The 19,585-nt window shown below is 37.3% G+C and overlaps 1 long non-coding RNA gene across 1 annotated transcript; it reads right to left on the bottom strand.

Annotated features, from left to right (window-relative positions):
* Positions 1-1,313: 1,313 nt before the first annotated feature.
* LOC113459269 (uncharacterized) lies at positions 1,314-18,784 on the bottom strand. The gene is made up of 3 exons (XR_003380364.2): positions 18,401-18,784; positions 18,004-18,187; positions 1,314-2,323 (listed from the first exon to the last, which is right to left on the bottom strand). It is a non-coding gene; the product is annotated as an uncharacterized LOC113459269 (long non-coding RNA).
* Between the last annotated feature and the right edge of the window lie 801 nt (positions 18,785-19,585).

Raw genomic sequence — 19,585 nt, 5'->3', positions numbered from 1 at the left:
GAAAAATTATTTAAAAAGTAGAAAAGCAAGGACAAATAGAACAATGGTCTGTGTATTAACGCTTGTCTGGAATAACTCTCTAAGCTACAGAAAAGTATATCTAGTAGGATATTGGAAGTTTGAAGCTTAATAATGGAGCTCTGTGCTTTGTGTTTTAAGGCTTACAAGTGTATTTGAAATAAGCAAGCATTGTTTTAACCAAAGGTACGTGTGCTTATAGTGGTTGGATAGAACTACTATCAATATGCTTTTGCTTTGTGTGATTGATCAAAAAACTTATAAAGTAAGTTGTAACATTAAGTTCTGCGTCTGGTGCCTGGCCTGTGAGCTGGTGGCATCTTCCCATTTTCATAACCATGTAATGAGACTGATGCTGAAAAATAAAACACCTCAAGGCACGTTCCACAGCAGTCCTTGTTTGTGATTTGTACATGTTCCCCCGGCCGGCAATAGGTTGTAGGAATGAAGTGCAAGTGTTTGAAAACTGAAAATAGAGATACTTCTATTAATTTGATGTAAGTTTGTAGACTCAAATATTGTTGCCCCACATAGTCTAAGTTACTTTGTTCTGAAACCAAAAATAGAAATATTGGTTACATTTATTAGATTATAGAAGGAGGATAAAGGAATGCCTAAGTTGCATTTTGATTCTGGATTTTCATGTTAAGTTACTGTCAAATTTTAACTTTACTCTATCCTTGACAGTGTCCCAGACTCCTTTCTGCACAAGCTTATGGTCTTCCTGCTGTAAGGTTTCTTTGTCATTAATGGAGTCATTAATGGACCCTAAGCTTCCTTACCCCATGCTACATTTGATGAAGATGATTGGAGCATTCATTGTTATATACTGCTAGGAAGGCAACATGTGATTCTTGACCATCAAGCATTTGGCAAGTGTGTATTGAAAGAATATATTTTATACACAGGAAAGCGTATCTTCCCACAATACCTCATTTATGAAGATCAATGCAATCTCAAAAATGTCACCAAAAAGCCAGGGAAAGGGAATAAAAAAGGAACAAATTTCTTCTAGTTTGGATGTTACTTATGTTGACATGAGCCATACATAGTTGAACGTAGCTTTGCTCAGCAAAACATCTCTGGGAAAACAGATTTCACAGATCAGAAGCAGTGGAAGAGAAATTAAATGGATCAACAAATGTATCACAGGATATCTATGGCAAAAATATAAAATAAAGCCAGATTTGTTACATGTTTGTCTAAAGGAGAGTTGCTTCTTTCTCTTTTATTGTGTTTGCAGGGATGCCCTGACGAAGGCAGGAATGATGCATCTGACTCCATGTTCTCAGAAAGCTAATTTATTACTTTATTGTAGTATATTATATTAAAGAATACAGAAAATATACTTACTCAATGCTAAAAAGATAGTAATGAAAACTCATGACTCTTTCCAGAGTCCTGACACAGCTTGGCACTAATTGGCCAAAGAGTCAAAACAACCCACACCAGAATCCAATCAGGCGATCACCTGTGGGTAAACAATCTCCAAATAGATTCCACATGAGGAAAACACAGGAGAAGCAAATGAGGTAAGAATTGTTTTCCTTTTCACTGAGGCCGCTCAGATTCCCAGGATAAAATTCTTGGGTGAAGGAATTTTTTCAGAGAATGTGAATGCCGGACTCTTTATGATTTTCATCTCCACAAAATACTTTGTGATATGTTTTAGGAGTGGAATCCAAGATGCAGTGCAAGTACAGTCGTTTTAAAAATAGGTTTGCTGCTTGTCTTGCTTTGTTCTGATTTCTCCAACTCATCAGTAAAACAAAAATAATATACAAAAACTTTCAGGAAGGAGATTTCAAGGAAAAAAGAACTAGTTAACAACTTTTACAAATAGGTGTTTTGTTTCTTTTAGTTTTTCTGCTGTGTAGTTAATGCTTCTTCCTCATCAAACAGGTTTCTTTTACCCATGCAGTCTGCTTTAGGTGTATTAAAATTAATCTTCTAAGGCATATTGTATAAGGACTTGACAGTGTTTAAAGTTGCCTACAGTTTAGTTGATGTTGATGTCGATAAAGTCTATCTAAACCAGGCTTAGTATTTGGATGCATTATAAAGTCAACTGTTAACAGCAGCTTGATAGAGTTCTTGCTGACAGTGTCTGTATGATCTGAGGACTCTGACCGCTGAGCCCTGAAGCAAACTGTTGCTTATTGAAGATGTGAATTACTTCAGCTGTTGGACCCTACTTCCAGACTCCACGGCTGTCTTTCAGAGCTGGCAGGAGCTGATGTTTACTTGCTCCCCATTCTTCCCCAGGTTAAAGAAGCACCTCATTTCCCTAGCAGTTTGTGTAATCCTGAAAAATATGAAAAGTGCAGTTAAGTGTGTCACAGATTCCTCTCTGCTGCTCTTTTACCTTGGCTATGACCTATGGTCATGTTTCAGACTGTCAACCTGAGCAATTCAACCATTGCAGTGAGACTGAGAATACCTGATATAGAAGGACCCTTGGCCCAGATCAGTTTTGAACTTAAGGATAAAGACAGACGTTTGTTAACTTGTTTTTTCCCATGTATAAACCAAAATAGCACTGTGAGCTTATAAGTTGCAATAAAATGGAGAGGAATATGTGTAAAGAAATCCAAAATTCTGCATTCTGTAAGATGTTATTGTTGGAAATTATATGACTTCCCTGATATCTTTCTTAATTAATTATTTTAATTAACTTTTCTAATTAATTATTTAATCATAAGCAGTGTAATTTTCCACCCTGTCATATGCCACAGTAGCCAGAATTAAATGCTTGCCATAAGCTGCTACTGTGGGAACACAGTTTGGGAAAATTACTGAAACTTTAGGTTTTGCTGAAACAGTTGCAGTCAGCCTTGATATGCTTCAATAAACAAAGCCTGGGAGAGATACATTGCTGAACGTGAACCACTAGGGCATTTTGCAGAACCTGGAGGTAAAGAAGAAACTAAGAAAGACAATTCAACAATTGTCCTGACAACCTTTCTAGATGGAAAAAATGTAAAATAAAGACTGAAAATGTGGACTCATTAGAGTGAGATGATGAAATCAATAACCAATAGAAAGTAGAATACTAATTGATGGAGAGAACTATGTAATTTATAGCAAATGAACTTTTTTTTTTTTGCTAAAATATATTAATAATGACAAGTTTTGGAAAAGTGGCTGTGTGTTTGGGAGAGGGATCCCATGCACACCCAGCCCTGTTCTAGAGACATGCCAACTTTCTAATATTAAAAATAGTGTTAGAAAATCCTGGCGTTATTTCTGCAACACTATCATTACTTTTTAAAAACTAATCAGAGTAAATATGACACTTTAAATTACACAGCTTACCTGAAGTCTGAAGCTTATTATAATGTATTTAATTTAATATAAATTACTAAAAGTATTCAAGTGGTAACATTAGTTACTTTTTTGTTTTCTGATGTCTTTCAAAATTTAATATAAAATAAATTATAATATGAGATTTAGATTAAATAAGTTCTTTAGTTATCTTGTCCTTACTAACAGTAAAGGGAAAAATAAATAAAAAAGTACAAATAGAAAGCAAGAGTGAAGTATTATTCTAGAAGTTTAAATAATAATCCTTGCTTGTTTGCTAGTTTTAGTTGAGACTAGAAGTGGTCATTTATTTTACTTTGATTCAAAACTGGATTTTCAAAAAAAGGTCCACAGATCTTTGGTAATGTCCAGGTTATTTCTAGTAGGCTTCAATAAAAATTGAGAAAAATCATAAATAGGGTTAGATTTGTCTTTTAGGAGCCTGCACTAATTGGAAATTTGGAATCGTGACTGATTGACTAAGGACTGAGACTAGCTCTCTAAAATGGTGCTGGAGAATTATAGCATTTCTCTCAAAGGGACAGAGGTATGAGAGAGTTGTTGGAGGTATTTATAAGACCTGAGGGGAGACCAATAACTGATGTTTGATGACTTTTCATATTAGAATTATGATATTGTTATAGAATTTGAAGATAGTACTGCAATATATATTGACAAGATAAGAGTGGTCCTGATTTTATTCTGACTTGCATTACTTCTCTAATTCCACAAAGTACCGTATTTCCCCTGGTTTACATGGCTGTTGGTAAGGCAGCAATTCAGTTCCCTCATTGACATAAATACTGATGATACATTAAGGGGTTTTTTTGTTTGAATGTGTATCCTATGCAACTTTGGCTGGTGACTTTAAGTTCTTTGGCAGAAAGAACATGTTTATAGAATCCAATTTGTTTATAGATAACGCCAGTGAAGACACTTTGTTCTTATACATCTTCTTAATCTATTTTGCCATAAATGAAGAAATTATTTTTTGCTTACACACTAGATATTAAAAACATATTATTTCTTTGTTCTTGCTGCAGCATGAACATTTCCATTGCCAATTTCCACTTCCTTCAAATTACCAGCCACAATTTTATGCATCTTTCTTTGTAAAAAAATTTCTTAAACCAACAGTTTTTGCTACTTTCTTCTGAACTCAATATTTTTTAAAATGTATTGTCCAAACTTGGAATCCAAGTTGGATTACTGCTGATATCAAATTCCTTCTGCACGAATAATTCTCCATCTATCTTTTAAGATGTCCATAACTATGATGATATTTTGTGCAATGTTGTAGTATGTTTTACTCCTGCTTAGCTTCTGATTATACACAATAACACATAATCCTTTTCTGCAGAAATTATACCTAATGTCTTATTTTCTGTTCTGTATTTGGGTGAACATTGTAAATAATTGCAATATTGTAAATTATGCAATATTTTATTTTTTAATCTTTTTTTTTTTTGCAACTGCCACACCAAACTGACAGAAAAACTTTAAATTGTCTAAAAGCAGGCTGTTTTTCTTAAAAATAGGAACAAATATAGTATTGCAGTTCAGCTTTGTCTCAGCAATTGACCACAGTGATATGTTTCTTGCTATAATTAAAATGTACAGATTATGTAATTATCTACAACCAATACAAATAATTTCTGTGAAATAGAGCAGCATCTGTTCTGTTTGCAAACCTCTTTTTCATTTTGATAAGAATACCAAGGAAAATAAATAAGTCTTTTTCTTCATGAGTTTAAGAAAAAGGTGCTCCTAAAAGTACTTAAGGTAATTCTCTAGATTACCTGTTCCTGGAGGTCTCCTAGCAAGAACAAATTCTCCCAGTAATTAGAGAAAATTCAAATTCTCCCAAATGTCAGCTCTGGAGTTGATCCTCTGGAGTTGAGTAAACTTTCTGGGAGAGAGCTGCCAGTCAGAGCTTGCCATGGAAAAAAACCACTTATGTTGTTCCTCCCTTCTTTTCAGTAGCTTCCATAAAGTTTTCAAAGGAAAGCCTTTCTTATCCCTTCTCCTTTCTTTTACTCTAATCAGCTATTTTCAGTCCTTTGCTCCATTTCCCTACAGCTTTGGAACTAGACAGACTAAAGCAAGGTAATTTGATCCTTTTCCCAGGTGGAGGAAAAAAAGGGATAAAGTTAGCATGTCTCTTGAGGGAGCAGATGTGACTGATCATGGATGGTCAGTCAAAAAAGGAGTCAAAAATGTTCATAAACTTGCGATATGTAAATTGATATCCAGTGAATACTTGCCTGTTTTGAGAGTTGGATGATGAAATAACTTCCTGAGCTGAGGAATAGATAACCAGAATGTCTGAGTATGCACAGCTTTTCAGTTAGGTCGACTATTGAACTGCTAGAGCTTCAGGAAGATACCTTTAAGAGTTGAAACACTTCAGATTTCAATTTTTTAAATATTTTAAAGATATTAAAAATTGGCTACTTAACTGATCTAAATGAAAATTTCAATGAATATGGGTCGTTTAAAGGTCAATGAAAAATTGGTTTATCTTTTTAACTGTATTTCTAGTTTATTCTGAAGGATTACTTAAAATTTGGGAATAGTACTAGTGAGGTTTTCTACATCTTTATTTCAGGGAAAGCATACTGGAAAATCCGTAATATGGGGTTTTTTCCTCATGTTTTTAGTTTTAGAGGTAGTTGAATTTTTATTGTTTGTATATTTTAATGGCATTTTCTACAATATAGTATTTCCATTGAAAGTGTTAGTGAATAACTTTAAAATTTATTATAAAGAACCCTAGTGAGTAGCACCTTAATATGGGATTAACTTCACTTGAAGAAATGGATAGACTTAACAGCTTAATAATCAATGAGTAAGAGCAGCACAGATGGGCTGCATATTTTGAATAATTTTATAGGAAAACAATAGAGGATAAAGTTTAGTTCTACAAGTATTTCTCCCATGAGTTAATATTATTCACTGGCATAATTTCACAAAATTTTCTAGTTAATTGCTATAATAATTACTGGTGAAGAAGCTGTTTAAACTAAAACATTTAAGTCAAAATAGCAGCAGCAATAAAAGGAAGCAAAATGTGGAAATTACTAATGGAGTGAGGAGCAATTACTATATGCCAGGCTTCTGGGTACAAAGAGCAAGCCAAACATGGATTTAGGTAGGAATATCACTTGATGATGTCTTGATAACATGGAAATCAGTAAAACACTAGTTTTCTGGTTATCAAGAAACATTTCCTGGTTTTAAAACAGAGAGTTAAGTCAGCTAAACTAAACATTTTCTTCAATTCTGTCAGTTACTATCACCTTTCCCTTTTCCTTGTTTCACTCTAGGACCCAAACTGGCAGTAAGTAAAAGTGGATCACAAAATTTGATCTTAGTGAATCCATCTCCTGCAGTTATTTTTCTTAAGGTGTTATTATTTTAAAATAGTGTTCAAGTGTTTGAAATTTACTGCTTTTTAAAGCCACTAGATGTGTTAGAGGATTTTAAATCTTCCTTTTTAAGGAGGATGGAGACAATAGTGAGTTATGCTTCTTATTATGAATTCTTTTGTCTTATTTAATACTCCTTTTGGGAACAGAAAAGTGCAAGCATCACCATTTCCCAAATAAAAGTGATTGTATTTCACCTGAGCTTAAGTCATGACTCAGAACCTCTAGCATTTTTGTTATCCTATATTCCTACCTACTCTTTGATTGATAATGATATATATTATTATTATGTGAAGGGATGGTGTGCCAAAACATAAGCAAGTGAGTGGAAGTGGAATCCCTCAATCTGGTTCATGAGGTGTCAGATACAACAAACCACACCTGAAATGTTTCTTTACCAGTGCATGCAATATAAGCAACAAGCAAGATAAACTCAAAGCTTTCCTTTTCCAGAGATTTGACATCAATGCAAAACCTGGTGGGATGAGTCCTGTGACTGGAGTGCCGTGTTGGATGAATACAAGCTCTTCAGGAGGGATAGATAGGGTAGGCAAGATGAGGTGTGTATGTTGCATGTAATGGAGGGACTGAAATTTTAGAATATTATGGAGCTTACAGTTGACAGTGGCACAGTTGAGAGCCTCTGGTTAAGAATCAAGGGACAAACAAATAATGCAGTGTCATCATGCTAGTCTACCATAGACCACGTAGTCAGGAAAATGGTGGTGCTGATGAATTTTTCTTTGAGGAATGAGGGGACACTTCCAAGTTAACTGCTCTTGTCCTTATGGGTGACTTTAACTTGCCATATGTTAACTGAGAATACCACACAGTTTCACAAACAGGTCCAGAACATACCTAAAACACTTGAATGATAACTTCACATTACAGGTACTAAGTGAGTCTACTAGGAAAGATGTTTTCCTTGATTTGCTGCCAATTGCCAAAGCAGGGCTTGTGAGTCAAGTGGAGATTGGTAGCTGTCTTGGCCACAGCAACCATGAAACAATCAAGTTTTAAAACTGTTGTCCAGAGGAAAAGTGCCAGCAACACTTCACCTCTGAACATGAGGAAAGCAGACTTCCAGCTGCTCAGGGTGAGCAGGAAAATGCTTTTGACAGTTCTGGGATCCATAAATGCTGGCCATTTTTTAAGCACCACCTCCTCAGGGCACAGGAACAGGCAATTTCAAAATGTTGGAAATCAAGCAGATGAGGGAGAAGACTGGCTTTGCTAATCAGGGATTGTTTTTTGGAGCTAATGCAAAGAAGGAAGGTGTATGCCCAGTGGAAGCAAGGTGTTGTGACATGAATGGCATGCAGAGATGCTTGTTCACCACCATTGGGAGAAAAGGCACGGGGCCAAAGCTCAACCAGAGTTGAAGCTGGCCAGAAATGCGGGGCACAATAAAAAGAGTTTTTTCAAATGCATTAATGGCAAAAGGCAATGTAGAAAATATCAGCCTATAACAGGATGAAGATGGTCACCTCACAAACAGGTTCATGGACAAGCAGAGGTGTTTAATGCTTTTTTTGCCTCTGTCTTCAAAATCAGTAGTAGACTAATGGGCCCCCAGTGCCCTGAGCTGGACGGCCATGGCTATGTGAATTAGAAACTTCCAGCTGACCCTGAAGTTGTGCATAATCTACTGCTCCAGCTGGATCCCTATAAATCTATGGGGCCTGAAGGGATTAATCTGAGAGTTCTTCAAGAGCTAGCTGGTGTCATTGCAAAACCTCTCTCGATGATTTTCACTTCTAAATCTGGAGAGGCCCCAGTTGACTGGAAGCTGGTAACCTTGTCCCAGGCCATACCTTGTAAACTACAGGCCTTTCAGTCTCACTTCACTGACTGGTGAAATTATGGAGAAGATTGTCCTGGGAGGTGCTGAAAAACACCTGAAAGATAATGTGTTAATTGTTCACAGCCAGCACAGCTTCCTGAGAGGGAAGTCCTGCTTGTCAAGCCTGACTTCCTTTTATGACAAGGTAACCCACCTAAGTGATCAAGGGAAGCTGGTTGATATAATCTTTTTGCATTTCAGTAAATCTTTCCATACTGTCTCTCACAGTATCCTCCAGGACAAAATATCCAGCCTACAGCTGGTTAAACACATCATAGGATGGGGGAACAGCTGACTCAGGGGTTGGATACAAAGGATTATAGTGAATGGGGTGACATCACACTGGTGTCCTGTCACTAGTGGGATTCCGCAGAGCTCCATCCTTGGCCCTGTGTTCTTCAGTATCTTCATTAATAACTTGGATGCAGGACTTGAAGGGATACTAAGTTTGCAGATGATACTAAATTGGGAAGAAAGACTGACTCCCTTGAAGGCAGGGAGACTCTGCAGAGAGACCTTGATGAAATAAAGGGCCAGGCAATCACCAGCAGTATGAATTTTAACAAAGAAAAGTGCTGGATTCTGCACCTGGGATGGGGCAACCTGGGATGTACAGACAGATTGGGCAATGAGATGCTGGAAGGAAGGGCTGTGGAAAATGACCTGGGGATGCTGGTTGACAGGAAGTTGAATGTGAGTCTGCAGTGCTCTGGCAGCCAGGAGGGCCAGGTGTATCCTGAGATGCATCAGGCGCAGCCTTGCCAGCTGGGCAAGGGAGGGGATTGCCCCACTCTGCTCTGCACTGGGGCAGCCTCACCTCAAGTCCTGTGTACAGCTTTGGTGACTGCAATATAAGAAAGACATAAATGTATTAGAGACTGTCCAAAGGAAGGCAGTAAAGATAATGAAGAGCCTTGAGGGGAAGCCATATCAGGAGTGGCCAAGGTCACTTGGTGTGTTTAGCCTGAAAAAGAGGATACTGAGGAGAAACCTCGGTGTTTACAACTTCCTCACAAGGGGAAATGCAACGGCAGGCATTGAAGATCCTTGTGGGTCCCTTCCAACTCTGCTTATTCTCTGATTCTGTGATTCTTTTATGTTCTGTGAATATGAAATTTAATGCTTTTTAAATTTATATGTTTTAGCAAAATTTGTTTCCTCTGAAGTATTTTGCTTTTATATAATGCATGATTTTAGGTAATTCTATACATTAGTCCTTTTAAAGTTAAATTCAATTTTTCCCTCTAAACAAAGTATAAATCCACATGTAGCATGGTATAATGAGATTCAGTATTTTTTTTAATGCTGATTATTTGCAATGTAATAATTTATTTTTATAGACTTTCGGGATGAGCATATGAGTTGTTTTATGTGAGAAATCTTTTATTTCTGCTGAGGAAAGTGAGTTATCATTCTTCCTATACATTTTTCTTCATTACTATCCTAGCAAAAACCTCTGAGTAAAAGTTGTGTCAACAGAACCACCCTGTTATCTCAACAGTCCTCATTGCTTCTCAACGTATTTGAGAAATGAATCCAGAAACTCCAAGTTTGTTTAAGGCAAATCAACAGCCTTCTTCTTGTGTATAGATTTGTCAACATAAGAAGCTTTGTCTCAGATATAGCTTCATCTACAGCTGCTGTTCACTGCTTCTTTCCCTTTAGTCCAGTCGCGTCTCAGCATTTGCATTTTTTACATTCTCAGTTTTATAAAAAGGAACAAGATATGTTTCCATTGTGACATTCTCATGGTCCATCACATGATTCCTGAGAGGGACTGAATGCTTTAGGAGAAAGAAAAAACAGCAACCTGATGATAGTCATTTGTCCGTATGCTCTGGAAAATTGTTGCACTACTCCAGATGACTGTGGCTGTCATCCTTACCTTTTACTTAATTAAGCATTTAGCACCTAACCAGGAAGTTAAAACTCTTTGAAAGAAATTAAGTTCTCAGAAGAGAAAACTAATTACCAAGCTATTGGCAAGACTTCCATCTTCCCTGAGTCCAGTTTCAAATCCTGAAACAAAATATTCCTTTTATCAAATGAAAATAATATTTTTTCAAAACAATGTTAAAGCCACCCATGGAATATACTGGAGAATCCCTCTAAGTAAACTCAGAGGAACCCTTCTTTAGTCTCCTGTTGTTTGGCATATTTAATTTTCTCTGGGAAGGACTATCATCTTTAGGTATCTCATTCTTGCCCTTCATTGTGGCAAAATTTAAAGTGCTTAAATCCTTTCATTTCTTGCTCAGACCTAAAGAAATCTTAATGGAACTGGGACTTCTTCTTTAGATGACCTTATTGAGAATCAGATTTCCCTTGGTTGCTTGAGAAATACAGGCGGATAAACCTATCTATTTTTAGCAACAATTTCTCTGTCACTCTCCCATATACTAAAATAGATTTTCCAGTGACTAGAAGGATTATAGCCATCTTTCCCCCAAATCACTGAATTCAGCATGTACTCCATGATTCACTATGGCATGGAGAGCTGGCTTCTCACTCTCTCACCATCAGCGATGGGATAAAGTAATACATGTTTTCCCGAAAAGTCAATTGAGAACATTAATAAGAACAGTAGGACAAGCCTGGCAGAAATTAGTATTTCCATCTTCAGTATTCTGGGTCAAGTGAACTGCTACATCTTCAGTATTCTGGGTCAAGTGAACTGTCCTTCATTCTTAGGCCAATCACTTCACAAGAAAACTTCAAATAATTACTTTATAATAGAATTAAAGAAAGGCTGGTGTGGGGAGGCACCTTGAATATCGCCTAGTTCCAGTTTCCCTGCCATGGGCAGGGTGGCCACTCACTAGACCAAGTTGCTCAAATTACCATCCAACCTGGACTTGAAGAATTCCAGAGATACAAAATCCACAGATTCTCAGGGCAATCTGTCCCAGTGCCTCACCACCCTGAGTAAAGAACTTCTTCCTAACTTCTAAAATAAACCTCTCCTTTTTTAGTTTTAAAACCACAGAACTTTTGTTCTATCACTATGTGCCCTTGTGATCTTCATGGCCCTCTGCTGAACCTGCTTCAACAAGTCCATGTCATTCCTATTTTGAGAAACCCAGAGCAGGACACAGCACTCCAGATGGGATGTGCAGGGCAGAGTAGATGAAGAAAATCATCTCTTTAGACCTGCTGGCCACACTACTTTTGATATGCAGTTGGCCTTCAGGATGTAACTACACATTGGTGTCATATGTCCAGCTTTTCCTCCACCAGAGCCCCCAAGTCCTTCTTGGTATCATCTCTCTGTACAAATATCTAGGATTGCCATGACTCAGGTGTAACACTTGTGCCTGGACTTCAAGGTTCTCATGGGTCCACTTCTCTAGTTTGTCCAGGTCTCTCTGGATGGCATCCTTTCCTTCTACTGTGTCAACTGCACCACTCAGCTTGCTGAGGGTGTGAGTGATCTTGCTGTATGTCATTGATCAGAAATATTAAAGATCACAAGATATGTGAAGATATGTTTTTCTTGCCTGAAATGCACTGTGGCAGTCTTGGGGGAAGGTCTGGAGGAGACATCAGCATGAAGATTTGGAAAGCTTGTATATGTCCTAACAAAAGTTAGCTTTGATTTTGAAGAGACTAAGTAGAAAGGTTAATCCCTTAATTTAGAGGTTAAATGGAAAATAACTCTAATGTTTTAAGTCTTGAGCATAAATAGGATAGTGAGTGGATAATAAGCAGCTATGTAGAAAATTTGGATTTTTTTTTTAATATTCTTTTTTCAGTGGTTTGAATTGATCTGGTTAGGTTATAATTTATATCTTCTTCACATATTCAGGACTGGAGTAGGTCAGGAAGGGTTGGTTAAGAAGAACTTATTTTTTAATGGGAATTTCTTTTTCTTTGTTACACAAAAATATGAAGAAATTTTCCAAATGTCTAGTTTTATTAGATATGTAATTTTATCATATTTTAACCAAATGCAACCAGAAAAACAAATATAGAGTTGAATATAACAAAAAACTATTTTAAATTTAAGAATATTTTTTAATACCTATTCTTATGGCAGTATTTTAGAAAGGATCACAAATCAAATCTGGTACCATAAGAATACATTTTTTTTCCAATGGTGAAAATCATTCACATGCAAACCCCTACATCACATGGAATAAACAACATTTTTCTGTTATGTTTCAAACATAATTACTCAAGTTATAATTGTAAAAGGATTTGAGTATCTTGGGTACTAAGACATTCGCTCCAATATGCCCTGATTGGGTAAAGACTTGAAATTCTACCTGTCCTATATATAAAAGTAAGGCTTTTTTTTTTTTTAATTGCTCATGGCCTGGTTCAGTGTGAGTTGCTGCTCTAAAAACATGTCAATAAACATTTTATATTGATATGGTGAAATTTTTTTTTAAGTGTGTAGTCCATAAAGTATGACTGTTGTTAATTTTTCTTCATATCTGTTTCTGGTAAACATCATTATCCATCTACAAGACCTTTGCTGCATTCCCTACACAGTCTAGCTCGTCTGTCTCCTATCTGTTCCATTACACTTAAACACAGGAACCCTTAAGCCTGCTGAGTACCACTTTCTGTCATGAGTAACAACACTAATTTAAGTGCTGATTAACGAGAGTAAGAGTTTTGTATTGGCATACCCTAATTCAAGTTAAGGAAACCATCCTTCTTCAAAAACAGTTAGGCAGACAATGCAAACACCAACATCTTTTCCTGTGAATGCATTTTCTTGGAGTTTTTTTTCCCTGAAAAAATATCAAATGGTAAAATCATCATCTTTTAGTAACAAAATTCTAATTACTCAATAGGACCACTATTTTATAGCTGAGCTTTTGTTACAGGGAGTGGTAATCAAGGCTGATATTTTTATTCTTTCTGTGGCTAGCTCTTTATTGCCTAATTTATCTTATTTTTGATGTTAAAATATTTACTGTGAATATTAAAATTATCCTAAAACTGGAATATATGTAAGTGTGTGTGTGTAAGGTCATAGCTTTCATTTGCCTTTGTTTATCGATAGTAAAAGAAAAAAGAACCATACTAATCTCAAGTGTGAATGAATTCTTGTGCATATTTTTGGTACTAGAAACAGATTTCTTGAATGAATCATGCATTGAAAAATACATGTTTTACAATACATCTCTATTAGTGCATCAAATGTAGCTAACATACATACTTTTTCAGTTAAGGACCTACTTTTGTCAATATCCAAAACTGTGCAGCTATAGGAATAAGAACATGTAATTCTGAATTTCTACTTCCTCACTAATCCACCACTGCTAATCACCATAGATCATGAGTCTAATCTCAATTCTGGGTGTGATTATGAAGAGTAAAACTGGACTAAATATGGCACTGGACATGTTGGCAGGCAGTTTAGGCTTTCTTCTTTAGCAAATCCATGGACTTACTTCATACTCCTGAGCAAATAACTGATTTTCTCTATGTGTCTATTATTTTTCCTGTTTATGTTATTTCTTCTATTTTATGTCATTAAATCTTTGAAGAACTTCTGTTTCTTTGGTTTTTTAGTCAAAAACCAAATGTGGTTTTGGTTTTAAAATTATCCTTAAACATAATTGCTCTACAATTTCTTTTCCTATAAAGTTTGTGATTATTTATATTTTTGGTAATGCTGGTTCCTGATTTTAGAATAGAATTAAGTTCCTATATGCTCCTCAATCACTTTTTGGTTTAACATATATTCACACAACAATCATTTGCTTTTGCTTTATATATATATAAAAAATACCTGTTTCAAGATCTTAAGAAACTATTTTCATGGACTTTTCTGAGACTGCTTGGTAAGTTAATGGTTTTGGACATATTTTATGAAAGGTACTACTTTTTTAAAATTACAATCCAAGTGAAACTTTCTTCCTTCTAGATTGTTCTTTTCCTCATTACAAAGATATTGCATTCTCTTCATTTCAGAAATTAAAATAAGTTATTTAAAATAATTTTGAAGTCTTTTTAAATTGAGCTTCTTATTTTCTTCACCCACCATTTTCACCTTGCAGATTTAGTTTTTATTAAAATGTGTTCTGCAGCTATCATTCACATCTGTTCCAAATTTAAAATCTCTTAAAAATACTATTAACTAGCTTTGTCTCTATCTCTCAGTTTTGGTCTTAATTTGAGTTAACATGTTGGTTAATAAGACATATTAGATAATGCTCTGGCACTATCAGAAATCTTTATTTTTTCCTTCTTTGGAAAATACAAGTAGTGAAAATACTGTCTTACAAAAAAGTCCTTACAACTCTTTCATCATTGAGTTCTTATTTTCTATCACATGCACTGATTTTTTTTTAGCTGAGTATATACATCTTCTGTAAAAGATCAGTGCAAGACCTTAGATGCAGACTCACTTTCTAGCAGATGCCCTGAGTTTTCCCACTTTCCAGGAAGTGACCTACTGTTAATTTTTTTCTTTGTCTCTTGGTAATTATGGATGTAATCCAAAGTATATTGGAAATCAATACCTGTTCTCTGAGGAAATTGTAAGGAATGAAGCCAGGGGTCTAATAGGTCTTTCACATCTCTAATTACCTTGCTCCTGTGAATTCCAGTCCCATACTGAGGTCTGCTAGGTAATCTCTAGATGGATTAAATAGCTGTAAGCTATTATTTTTCTTGAAAATAAGACCTTGGGAAATTTAAACTCACAGCAGTATATTATTATGATGAAAATGGGATTTTATCGTCACCAGAAGAAAAAACTGGCACTGAATTATTTACGCAGTTAGTCAGTTGTAGAGTGTCATGATCCATACTGAGGTGCTCCTGCATAGTCCATACATCTCAAACAGAGTATGCATGGATGTGTCATTCACATTTGTATGTGAAATATCTGTATGTTGGTTATGAACATTTGGGTTCTTTGATTGTGGAGCAACTTTTATGGCACCTAGCCTGTTGGAGCCAGATGAGCTGCATCTATCTGTCCAGGGAAAAAGGATTCTAGCCCATGAATTGGAAGAACTGACTGACAGAGCTTTAAACTAGGTTAGAAGGTGAAGGGGATGCAACTGTGCTCTTGAGAAACAAGCCCAAGTGTGGTAAGCCAGTCAAGGGTGAAATCAGTAGCCCAGTTAAGGTGTGTGTACGCTAATGCGCGCAGCATGGGTAACAAACAAGAGGAGCTGGAAGCCATGCTACTGCAAGGGAGCTGTGATGTAGTCACCATCATGGAAATGTGGTAGGATGGCTCACAGGACTGGAGCACTGGCAAAATGCTCTTTAGAAGAGACAGGAGAGGGAGAAGAGGTGGAGGTATGTCTCTTTACATTAGGGAGGCTCTTGACACCATGGAAATTGAGATTAATGATGATAAGGCTGATTGCCTGTGGGTTAGAGTCAGGGGGTAGGCCAACAAGGCTGACATTCTGGTAGGAGTCTACCATAGATCGGCCAGCCAGGCTGAGGAAGTGGATGACTTATCTTACAAGCAACTGGAGGATGTTTCAAGATTACCAGGCCTTGTTCTTGTAAGTGACTTTAATCTGCCAGATATCTCCTGGGAACTCAACACAGCAAAGAAGAGGCTGTCTAGGTGGTACTTAGAGTGTATGAAGGACAACTTCTTGTCACAGCTGTTGAGTTAGTCTACAAGGGGAGGAACTACACTAGACCAGTTATTTGCAAACAGAGGTGGGCTGGTGGGAGATGTGGTGGTTGGAAGCTGTCTATGGCACAGTGACCATGAAATTATAGAATTTTCAATCTTTGTTGAAAAAGGAGGGGCATCAATAAAGCTTCCACATCATACTTCTGGAGGACAGACTTTGACCTGTTTAAGACATTTATTCTGAGAGTACCTTGAAAGCAGCCCTTAGAAAAAAAGGACTCCAGGAAGGATGAGCGTGCTTCAAAACAGAAATCTTGAAGGCACAGTAACAGATTCTCTATGTGCCAAAAGATGAGCCGATGAGGAAAATGAGTGGCCTGGATAGGCAAGGAGCTTTTGAAGGACCTAAGAAAAAAAAGAGGGTGCATCACCATTGGGAGGAGGGTCAGGTATCTCAGGAAATGCTTAAGGGAGTTGCTAGGTCATGTAGAAAAAAAAATTAGAGAAGCAAAAGGCCAGTTAGAACTCAATCTGCCCTCTTCCATGAAGGAAAACAAAAATTAGTTTTTAGAAATACATTAATGGCAAAAGGAAGGGCAAGGACCACCTCTATTCTCTATATGATGTGGATAAATTCAGTAACTAAAGACAAGGAAAAGGCAGAGGTACTTAAAATCTTCTTTACCTCAATTGTCAATAGAAAGACAGGTTCCCCTCAGGACAGCTGGCCTCCTGGGCTGGGAGGTGGTATCAGAGAGCAGAATAGTCACTCTGTTATGCAGGAGGAGACAGTCAGAGCCTGCTGAGCCACTTAGATGCTCACAAATCTATCGGACCAGATGGGATCCATCCCAGGGTGATGAAGGAGCTGGCAGATGAGCCTGCAGAGCCACTCTCCATCATATACCAGGAGTCTTGGCTCATGGGGAGGTCCCAGATGACTGGAAGCTTGCCAGTGTGATGCCCATCTACAAGAAGGGCCAGAAAGAGGATCTGGTCTTGTTAGCCTGACCTCAGTGCCTGGCAAGATAATGCAACAGATCACCCCGAGGGCCATCACAGGACCTTCAGGATAGCCAGGGAATCAGATCCAGCCAGCATGGGTTTAGGAGGGGTAGGTTGTGATGACTAACCTGATCTCCTTTTACGACCAGGTGACCACCTGTGGATGCTGTCTATTTGAACTTCAGCAAGGCCTTTGACACTATCTCCCGCAACATATTCCTGGAAAAGCTGACAGCCCATGGCTTGGACAGGAGCACTCTGCTGGGTTAAGAACTGGCTGGTTGGCAGGCCCAGAGAATGGTGGTGAACAGTGCTGTATATCCAGTTGGTGGCCAGTCACTAGTGAGGGCCCCCAGGAGTTGGTACTGGGGCCAGTATCTTCACCGGTGATCTGGATGAGGGGATTGAGTCCACCATCAGTAAATATGCAGATGAGACCAAGCTGGGAGCATGTGCCAATCTGCTGGAGGGTAGGAGACCTGTACAAAGGGACCTGAACAGGCTGGATAGATGGCCAAGTCCAAAAACATGAGGCACAGAATCACAGAATGAACGAGGTTGCAAAAGACCTTTGAGGTCATCAACTCCAATTTATGACTTAACCTAAAACCTCCACATAAACTAAACCATGGCACTGAGTGCCAAATCCACTATTTTTTTTAACATATCCAGAGACAGCTTAACTCTGGTTACTTAGTGACTGCACAAGGTTTTAGTGAAGATAAGTTAGGACATGCTGACAAATTTGTTCTACAAATAGTTCCTAACTTTGTCAAGAAGGTTAGCCTTTGAGAAAAAAACTTGTGTTATATATTGCAGACTGGGTTGCACAATTTACATACCTCCTTGTGCAGGGAGATCTTGTTTTTGGGGAAAGTAGTCTTCTGTTGATGCTTGGTCAAGGTGGCACACCTTTGTTATGCATCAGCTAACCAAATGCCACTGATTGTAATCAGCAATTAAGTCTAGTTTAAGGACTTCTTGCTCATTGCCAAGTGAGTTGCTTCACAGAACATTTGAAACAACCTGCAAGAAAAAAACAAGATGGTGAATAAATACAAAGGGCATGTAGCTGAGACTTACCAAGACACTTTTAACAGAATGTGTTCTGTTTTTCTTGAGTGGCAGAAAATACTTCCTGGAATGCTGAAAGAACTGCAAGATGTCTATAAATTTGTTACTACCACTGAAAAGCAGCAAATGAAAATCTGTGGTGAAGTATACAGTTGGTTTTTGTACCATCTGTATAAAAGGATCCGTGTAGAATGTCTTGAGAACATCTTAAATGTTGAAGAAAAATGTCAACCACTATGTGGGATTCTCCTTGAAATAAATGAAAAATTCCTTCTCAAATATTCCTGGAGAAGATTTTTGTGCATTCCTTCCAAAGCACAGCTTCTAAAACTAGAACATATTCAGTTCAAGAGTCATTCCAACTGCTTTTTTAGACTGTTTTGTTGCAGTATCCAAGGAAATGCAAAGATAGATACAGTACTGTTTTGCCATCTAATATCCTGCAATTCATTCAGTCCAAACATAAACATTTGTTGTGGACTGATGTCCTAGTAACAGTTACTGACTGGTCTAAATAAGACATGTTGGCTAATGGTTCAAAATCAGGTTATTTTGTCAGTCCATTCCATTTTAGAGTGGCTCTTTAACAGCAGGGAATTGTGGCTAAGCATCAACACCTTGCCTTCTACTAGCCAATAAATCAATACTGTCCCACTACTATTTTTTTTCTTTGTTGTAACTTGTAATCCAAAATAGATAGCTAAGCAGTTTGCTTTCACAGCCCAAACTTCAGTACAAAAAAGGCTTGCAAGATGTGGAATTCAGTTCAGCAGAAGCCAGCGCTTACATACCAAGTTTTGTTCTTTTCTCATAGACGGGAGATAATACTGTGTGGAATGATAAGCACCCCCTCTCAGGAAAGTTGAGGGTACTTAGCCCTTTGCCTTTCAAAAATCCCTAAGGGATTCCATTAGCTAGAGTTAAGTTGCTGTATATATATCAGTATAAAAAGCTGGAGTCAATCAGATTCGTCTCCAAAGCCACTGAGGCAATTTTTAGTGTTAGCAGTGAATTTAATTGGATTTGAACTGATGTCCAAGATAATACACAGAAATATGCTAATTTTGAATATATTTTCCAGCTGTTCATTTTCATTTTATCCATTGTTCATATGTCAAAAGTTTAGCCCTTCAACTCTGTATATTTTTGGAAATGGTCTATTATAACTGAATAGGTTGTTTAGGGGTTTTTTTGCATTAATTTTTGCTCTGTCTCAGTGGTCCACATTGTGTCCTTCCCTTGATTTGACTATTTGGCCCAGTGGGACTGAAAAAGTGACCATGCTTCAGTTTGCCTTTACCTACTGTGCTCAGTAGGAAGGTAAAAATGTGTTTATTAAAGCTCATAATT

The sequence above is a fragment of the Zonotrichia albicollis genome, chromosome 1 (assembly GCF_047830755.1).
Source record: "Zonotrichia albicollis isolate bZonAlb1 chromosome 1, bZonAlb1.hap1, whole genome shotgun sequence".
Classification (NCBI taxonomy): domain Eukaryota; kingdom Metazoa; phylum Chordata; class Aves; order Passeriformes; family Passerellidae; genus Zonotrichia; species Zonotrichia albicollis.
This window is presented reverse-complemented; position numbering and strand designations above follow the sequence as displayed.